This window comes from Schistocerca piceifrons, chromosome 8, assembly GCF_021461385.2.
Source record: "Schistocerca piceifrons isolate TAMUIC-IGC-003096 chromosome 8, iqSchPice1.1, whole genome shotgun sequence".
In the NCBI taxonomy this organism is placed as follows: Eukaryota; Metazoa; Arthropoda; class Insecta; order Orthoptera; family Acrididae; genus Schistocerca; species Schistocerca piceifrons.
In genome coordinates this window covers 110,344,581-110,351,791 of record NC_060145.1, presented here as the reverse complement: position 1 = coordinate 110,351,791, position 7,211 = coordinate 110,344,581, and the positions used below count along the sequence as shown (strand labels likewise).

Here is a 7,211-nt window from a genome sequence, read left to right as displayed (position 1 = left end):
TGCTTCCTGTTAGGCACGGAGGCTCACACGGTGAACAACTGCCGACAGGTCTCGCTATAAGAACGAATTTTCTGTAATTTTGTAGCGAGCGGGGTGACACTACTAAACTTGACAATAGCAGTGGCGATCCAATCATCTTCCAGTCTGGTTTTCCTCTCTACCCATAAAATACTTGAGGGGGAATGTCAGGATACTTCCCTGAGAATGCCACAGTCACTTACTTCCCTCTTTCATCGCTAAATAAGCTAGTGCTGCGATCTAGCAAAGCATTTATGTCCCAAGTTTTATTTAAGAACTTAACAAAAGCCTCTAAACGCTCCCTAAAATTGTCTTAGTTTTCAAATATTCCGGGTTTGGTATCTGAAATACTTACTCGGCTGTGTGTTTCGTCAGAACTTAATCATTTCAGTGCAATTAATCATGCACGTCAGAATGTTACGTTGAATATGTAAAACATTCTCGGTTTTCTTGCCGCGTCAATTCGGGATAAAATCTCGAGATTTCGACGATGGAGACTATCGTCGAAAGCTCGAGATTTTATCCGGAATTGACGCGGCAAGAAAACCGAGAATGTTTTACATGTCAGTGGCGTCACGAAAGACTTCGTCCTCATGTTACGTTGAATGTCTTAGGTGTGCTAATTACGAGGAGAGAAATCACTTGCTTGTCGAAGACACCGGCGGATGGCAGCGAGGCTATTAGAAAGGCCTTCGCCGCAATTCTGCCAAAGAGCTACACTTTTAAGAACGATCACCACCATTGGTGAAAGTTGGCACAAGAGAAATGTCTGTAGAATGCTAAAAAGGAGAAAATGAGTAGAATAAGAAACGAGGCAACTCGAATCCATGTTTCGGGAAGCGAAAGCCTCTCAGGAAGATAGCAGTATTGCAGGGTTGCTGTAGTTCGCAAAGGTTGGGAGATAGTTCTAGGTCCTTTAGCTTATGTTTCTGACAAAACTGTAGATCATACGTGAGATCTATAACTCGAAACAACAATAAGCACGTTAAGATTTCGGCACAGATGACGAAAACAATTGCATGTCTATTTTTTTGTCTGTGTGGCTGCTTCCGATAAAATAGACAAATATCGCTCAAATTCCACGGTTTTACTTCAAATATCTGGACATTAGGAGAATTATCTGAATTATCTGTCGAAATTTGTGCTTGTTTGTAAATTATGCAACTGTTAAGACAGCTGAAGCAAATTATACATCACTTCCATGTATGCGACCGTTAAGAAATTATTGTCTTTATTGGCTGTTAGATTTTCCACATTTCGCATACGACGTCATACAAAATTTATGAGTCCTCTTTGCATAAGAAAGCAAGCAAGTGTTTCCTTCGCGGTAACCGCAAGTAGAAGGAACTGCTTAAGTACATTGTCTGAATTTGTAGATTTTTCCGGATATCCTTAAGTCTGTGTAAAGATTGTTTTCACAATCAGCCTCTCTCCTCCGTTAACTGTTTTGCCATGGTTTGTGAAACACTATCTCCCTTTTCGTAATAAAACGTAGTAGGACTAACTAGAGGCATACCTGCACTACTGCTGTTAAGCATAACGTATAACCTTCCCTTTGAGCTGTCAGGTTGATGCCTCAATTACTTTTTCCATCTTATATGCGTATAATTTGTGAAAAAGACGTATGTTGTGTAGAGAGTAAAGTGATCCAGCTATAAAAAATATTAGCTTGATGTCCAGAAGGATACTTACATATCTTGTGTATTCGTCAGTGGCAATCGGAACAGTTGCCGTATTCATAAAAAACATCGATTGTAAATGGTGCAGAAAATAAAACAATTCTTACTGTAACAGGAATGGTAGAATATCTACAGAAACAGCGTAAATGTGGCCTGGGAAACACTGAACAAAATTAGGACAGAAGAAATATGATGTATGAAGAAATACTGAAACCCATACATGTTCTCGTGGGCCTCGTCCTGAACTATGGTAGGTTACAGATACAAAAGCTACACTCCGAGGGAGTAAGTCAAACTCTCTTCGGCAGGCGTTCATATGAAATGCATTTTTTACCAATATTTTTGCTGGGGAAGCTTTACGTTTTAGAGGACAAAACAAATAGTGTGAAAGAATCTGAAACAAATATGATACAAGATATACGTATCAATATTGCAAAGACGTGAAGAGGGTAACAGAAAAAAACCACTATTTTGTGAAGGCAGTGACAATATTGAAGATGTGGAACATCTAACGAAAGGACTGCACCGAAAGGTAACCGGAGACTTTAAGATGGCTACCCTGAAGAGCAATCGCTATTCTCATACAAAAAGAAACTCAATGATAGCCTCGGACATGTTACCCACCTTGGGTTGTTGAGGTAACAGCCGTAAGCGGGAGCGCGTGGCGGTGCCATCTCACGGGCGAGGTTGGCAAGCGTGCGCGTCGCGTTGGCAGCCCTGCCAGCGCCAGGTGAGCGGCGTTCAGTTCAGTGAAAGTCCGGCCGCCGGGCGAAGCGGAGCTGCTGCCGCTGGATTGGACGTCACCGCCGCCAACACGATCTCTTCGGTGCGTGCTCGTGTGAAGTCTTACAAGCTGTGTGGTTTCTCATTTTTGTAAAGTGTCCGCAGTGATGTTTTGTGTACACTTGTCTGTAACAGCGGTGTTCCGAAGTCGGAGTGGTACCTCTGGCAGTGCCCTTCTTTTTGTGGAATCACGTAAAAACTTGCCATTTACTCCCATGGAGTGAGTGAATACGTTGTTAGGCTGCCACGAATTCACTAAATAGTTACTTCTACAGTGTTGCCATTTGGATCTTTACACGAAATAGCACCTTCCTCTGTCATCACATGCGTAGCAAAAAGTCTGTCACTTCCTGAATACACAACGCATCACCTCGATAAAGTTTCCTTTAACCAGTTACAAACGAAATGATGCGCATTTCTTCCTCATGTTAGCCCAGCCATTGTTCAGTTCTGCTGGTACTGTGGAAGCGTAGGAGCCGATCTGTGACTTATGACCATCACGTCACTGCTTCTGATAAAGGTCTTCCTGCCCAACCATCACACAGTTACTCCCGTAATTTGCAGACGCCAGATGTCAGATTCATAGTTCATTCACTCTTCTTTACGTCATATAGCTCTTACATTCAACTCAGTTCCGTAAGAATGTGGAGCTAAAAAGACCTTAATATCCAAATGTGCCATCCTTTCTTTTAGATTTTGTATGAAGTAAGACCTACGAAACGATAAATACGGTAATTTATAAATCTTTATTGTCTCGTGCAAACAAGACGAGAGTACAACAAATAAACATCAGAGTCGTTATGTTATCGTTTCGTGACGCGAAGGCTTGAACATTTGCCTGCTGTTTAGAGCTATTAAAGTCAGCTGTGCTGCGTGTGGCTGATTATTCATCAGTTATATTATTGCTGGACAGTGTACTTGATTAACATTGGCTAGCAGGCCTTGCGACAGCTACTGGTTCAGCTCTTGCTCCTGAGACGCACTGTAAAGTTTCCTTAACGTTTCTTAAATCCGCGAATCATCGCTGAGACAGTGAGCACTGACGTAAAACCAGCGAGATCCAAAACCGCTACATCATAAGTAGTAGTACAGGCCAATAATATACACATTGAATGACTGGTCAGATACTTTCCTTGCTCCTAAGTTCCTGTTGGTTCGCATCGCGCGCAGTGACTGCTTACTGCATATGTTACTAATATGCTTTTCGCTTTCTTAGCCCTGAAGTTAATCTATTCGTGGTCTATCCATGTGCAACATAGCGAGACTTTCCGTCACATTAAACTTCCAGAGTTAGAAAATGTGTTCCTTGTACAGGACAAAAAACACAGGAAAAGGTAAAATCTTGCAGAGAATGTCGTCGAAGGAGATGTGCTTAGCCGTAGTACAGAATATTTGGTTCATTATAACGCTTCAAGAAATCCAGTACGTTGTCCGAATCGTTATACCACACTCACACTTGCGGCACTTTCATCAGACGTTGCTTTCTCCTACTTGCCGTCGTGGTATCTTGTCAGGAAAAGAAAATAATGTAGGAAACAGTGTGTTCAGCATTGAAGTGTTGTGGGATACTTTGCAATTAATAACGAAATTTCTTTAGGAATTAGCCGACATCAGGAACAGTGGATAATATTTCCCAAAAAAGTAGTGGTGATTTTTTTGCTATCCACTATTTCACTTCCGTGATTCCATGACGTAACAGCCCGAACACTGCATCAATGTTTAAATACAAGTGTTGATGGCCGGCCGTGGTGGTCTAGCGGTTCTAGGCGCTCAGTCCGGAACCGCGCGACTGCTACGGTCGCAGGTTCGAATCCTGCCTCGGGCATGGATGTGTGTGATGTCCTTAGGTTAGTTAGGTTTAAGTAGTTCTAAGTTCTAGGTGACTGATGACCACAGATGTTTAGTCTCATAGTGCTCAGAGCCATTTGAACAACAAGTGTTGATGCATCCTTCACTACCAGAAATTTACTGCTTTTTTTTTTTAAAGATAGTATTTCCCTGATAGAGCCATCAGTCAGATATTTTTAATCCGTTGACTACTTATTCACTTACAATATTGCTAATACAGTACGTTTAAGTGTAACTTCTTGACTCATTAAGTTGTAAGACAACAATGCCGTAAATTTATAGTCCGGTCCGTACTCATTCTACAGATTTCTTCTGTCCGTAATCGAGACCTCGCAACGTCTATTTCTGGCAATTTTTCTGTATATCACAATCTCAGTTTACGTATTCCTATCTGTCTGTATTAAATCGTTTCCCTTGTGACTTACAGCGTAGCTACGAAAACTGCCTTGCCGTCGACAGACTCGATCCTTCTGAAACTTGTTGGTGTTCAGACCAACTTTTGGGGTGGTGAATAGTTTTTAGCTGATCCAAATTCGTGATGTAACATTAAAACGCTAGTGATTCATCATTATTATGATGTAAAAAAACACTAATGGCCGTTGTTCTGCTACTGCTTATTTCTTACGAACCTCATTCTTTTTCGGTTTATTTGACCAGTCAGGCATCAGGCCACTATCGTCACAAAAAATACAAGTTGGCTGATAAACCATAGCATCAAAACAAAATATGTTTGTAAGTTTCGTGGAGCGATAACTTTCCCTGTAACGTGGCTCTTTATTCTTAAACTTCACTTTATAACAAGATCGATTATGAAATCTGAAGTTCCTGCAAATTATAAAGAGGGGATTTTAAAATGCGGAATCTATCATGTTATGAAATGAAGTTCAACGTCGAAGTGCAGACGTAAAGGACTCATAGTTCAGTACCGCAAGCATCAAGAACTGGTCACTGTGATTTGATGCATAAAGCATGTCTTTTCCACGAGTTACGTTTAGAAATTTGTGCAACAAATCCTCCCTACTGTCTGATGATGGGTCTAGATTTTAAACTACTTGCAGCAAAATACAAAACTATTGCAAAAATAACGCTTGTGGTTGCAGTTTTGTTCCTAAGTGACAGTTCTCACTTGTGTTATGGATAACATGTTCACGATGTAAAGGGCATCATAACAAGCGCAAGGCGAAGTGTATACGTAGTGATAGTATACGTGCTTTCGTCCTCTACTATGGTCTTCCTTCTGCAAATGTGTTAGCAGGAGCGGATGAAGGCTTTGGTTATGGCAGTTCATTATTTGGCCGTCCCTCTCCTCTCGCACACTTCTACACAGGAGCCTAAGTTTATATTAACAATAAAATAGACGAGAACAAAATGTCTTAATAGTACCCTGTTTACATCAGAGATTAGTATCACTGTAGCATAACTTCCAAGACACTGCATTGCAGAAAAATGCAGCATTTTAACAGCATTCGCCGGTAAATTTGTCAAATTCATGTCTTGCAACTGATTTAAGAACAATAATAGTAACTATCTCTGAAAATCTCGCAGTGCAGGCTTTCACTCCCGGTATGTGTGTCCTTGGTGATTTTTTTTATTTTTTTACGGGTGTTAGGTCGTGGTCCAAAGGATAGTTATCTGTGTGACTTTTCGTCCCGTAATGCTGGAGACATCGTCAATGGCTACAAAGGCTGATGTAGCAGTTTCAAATTTAATAAGCGGTCGTATGACGTCCTGACCCAACAATTGCTTGAATACGTATAACTAGTTGAGTTTTCTGAGCTAGTTCATGTTTGAAACTGCTGTGAGAGTCGTGATAGCCTCCAGCTATGTATCCAGCATTAGAAGGTACAGAAATGTTCCGTGGATCACAGCGTAATGCCTACGAAACAAACTGTATCAAAAACTCTCAAAACTGTTACATGAAATTTGACACGATATAAAAAACGAGTAGGCTACATCCAACATTAGAAGTATTGAAGCATGGACGGTGTATGCGCTTCGTTGAGATGAGGAGGTTGGTACAAGAGAGAAATTCGTGATGGGCTATATCAGACCAATCAGAAGAAAGATTAAAAAAAAACTGCTGCTTTTATCACAGGTCTTCAGGCTGTAGCTATGTGATCGTGTCAATGGGGGGATTGCTGTTTCTTCTACAGTTTCCGCGCCTTCGTCAGATTTTGTTCCTTTTTCTTGGTGCGAGCGTCTGCCCTTTTCTGTCTCGGTTTAAACCTCACGTGGTTGCCGGTTCTACGTATCGACCCACGGACCGTGTCGGCTTTGTTGTCTGCAGCAAGGATGGTCAGTCTGTGAATGGACGCCTTTAGCTGTCCTCCACGGGCGGCAGGACACAACCTACGTGGGCTAACAATTGACAAGCATCGTCTCTCAAACACAGCTTGTAATATTCTTTAGTTCGTTGCCATTTTCATATCTGAAGGGTGGGAATGTCAAATGTTCGGAGCCAAATCTCACATTTGTCAGGAGAATCAAAAAGAATTTTTGTTCATAAGATATTTGTATCCAAAAGACTGAGGTGGTGGTCTGGCCTCACAGAACAATGCTGCTCACCCCATCACAGCAAAAATGAGACAAATTAGAAAATGAATAACGTGTTAAGAACGTTCTAGATAGCGTACCAGGGGACTGACTGGGTCTAAGTGTCAGTAAGAAAGTTTTTGATTCAAGTGCCATTAATACTGAGGCGTAGTTTTCGGGATAAGCAAGTCGAGGAAGTAGAGTCTACCTGAAAGACTTGCACCAGGCCAGCGAGCCACAAGAAATTCATACATTCACTGCGTTTTATTCGCGATAATACAACCACAGAATTAAGGTAGTAATGTTTTAATTATTAGGAAAGTAGCCAACAAAAAGCACTTATCTTTTAAT

At 41.3% G+C, this 7,211-nt stretch overlaps 1 protein-coding gene across 1 annotated transcript in view; it reads left to right on the top strand.

Moving 5' to 3' along the window:
* Window positions 1-2,457: 2,457 nt before the first annotated feature.
* The window catches only part of LOC124711196 (mitogen-activated protein kinase-binding protein 1), a 378,080-nt gene continuing 373,326 nt past the window's right edge, over window positions 2,458-7,211 (top strand). The window contains exon 1 of the mRNA XM_047241126.1: window positions 2,458-2,523. The gene's annotated coding sequence lies outside the window, so the exon portion shown is untranslated. The remainder of the gene's footprint in view (window positions 2,524-7,211) is intronic.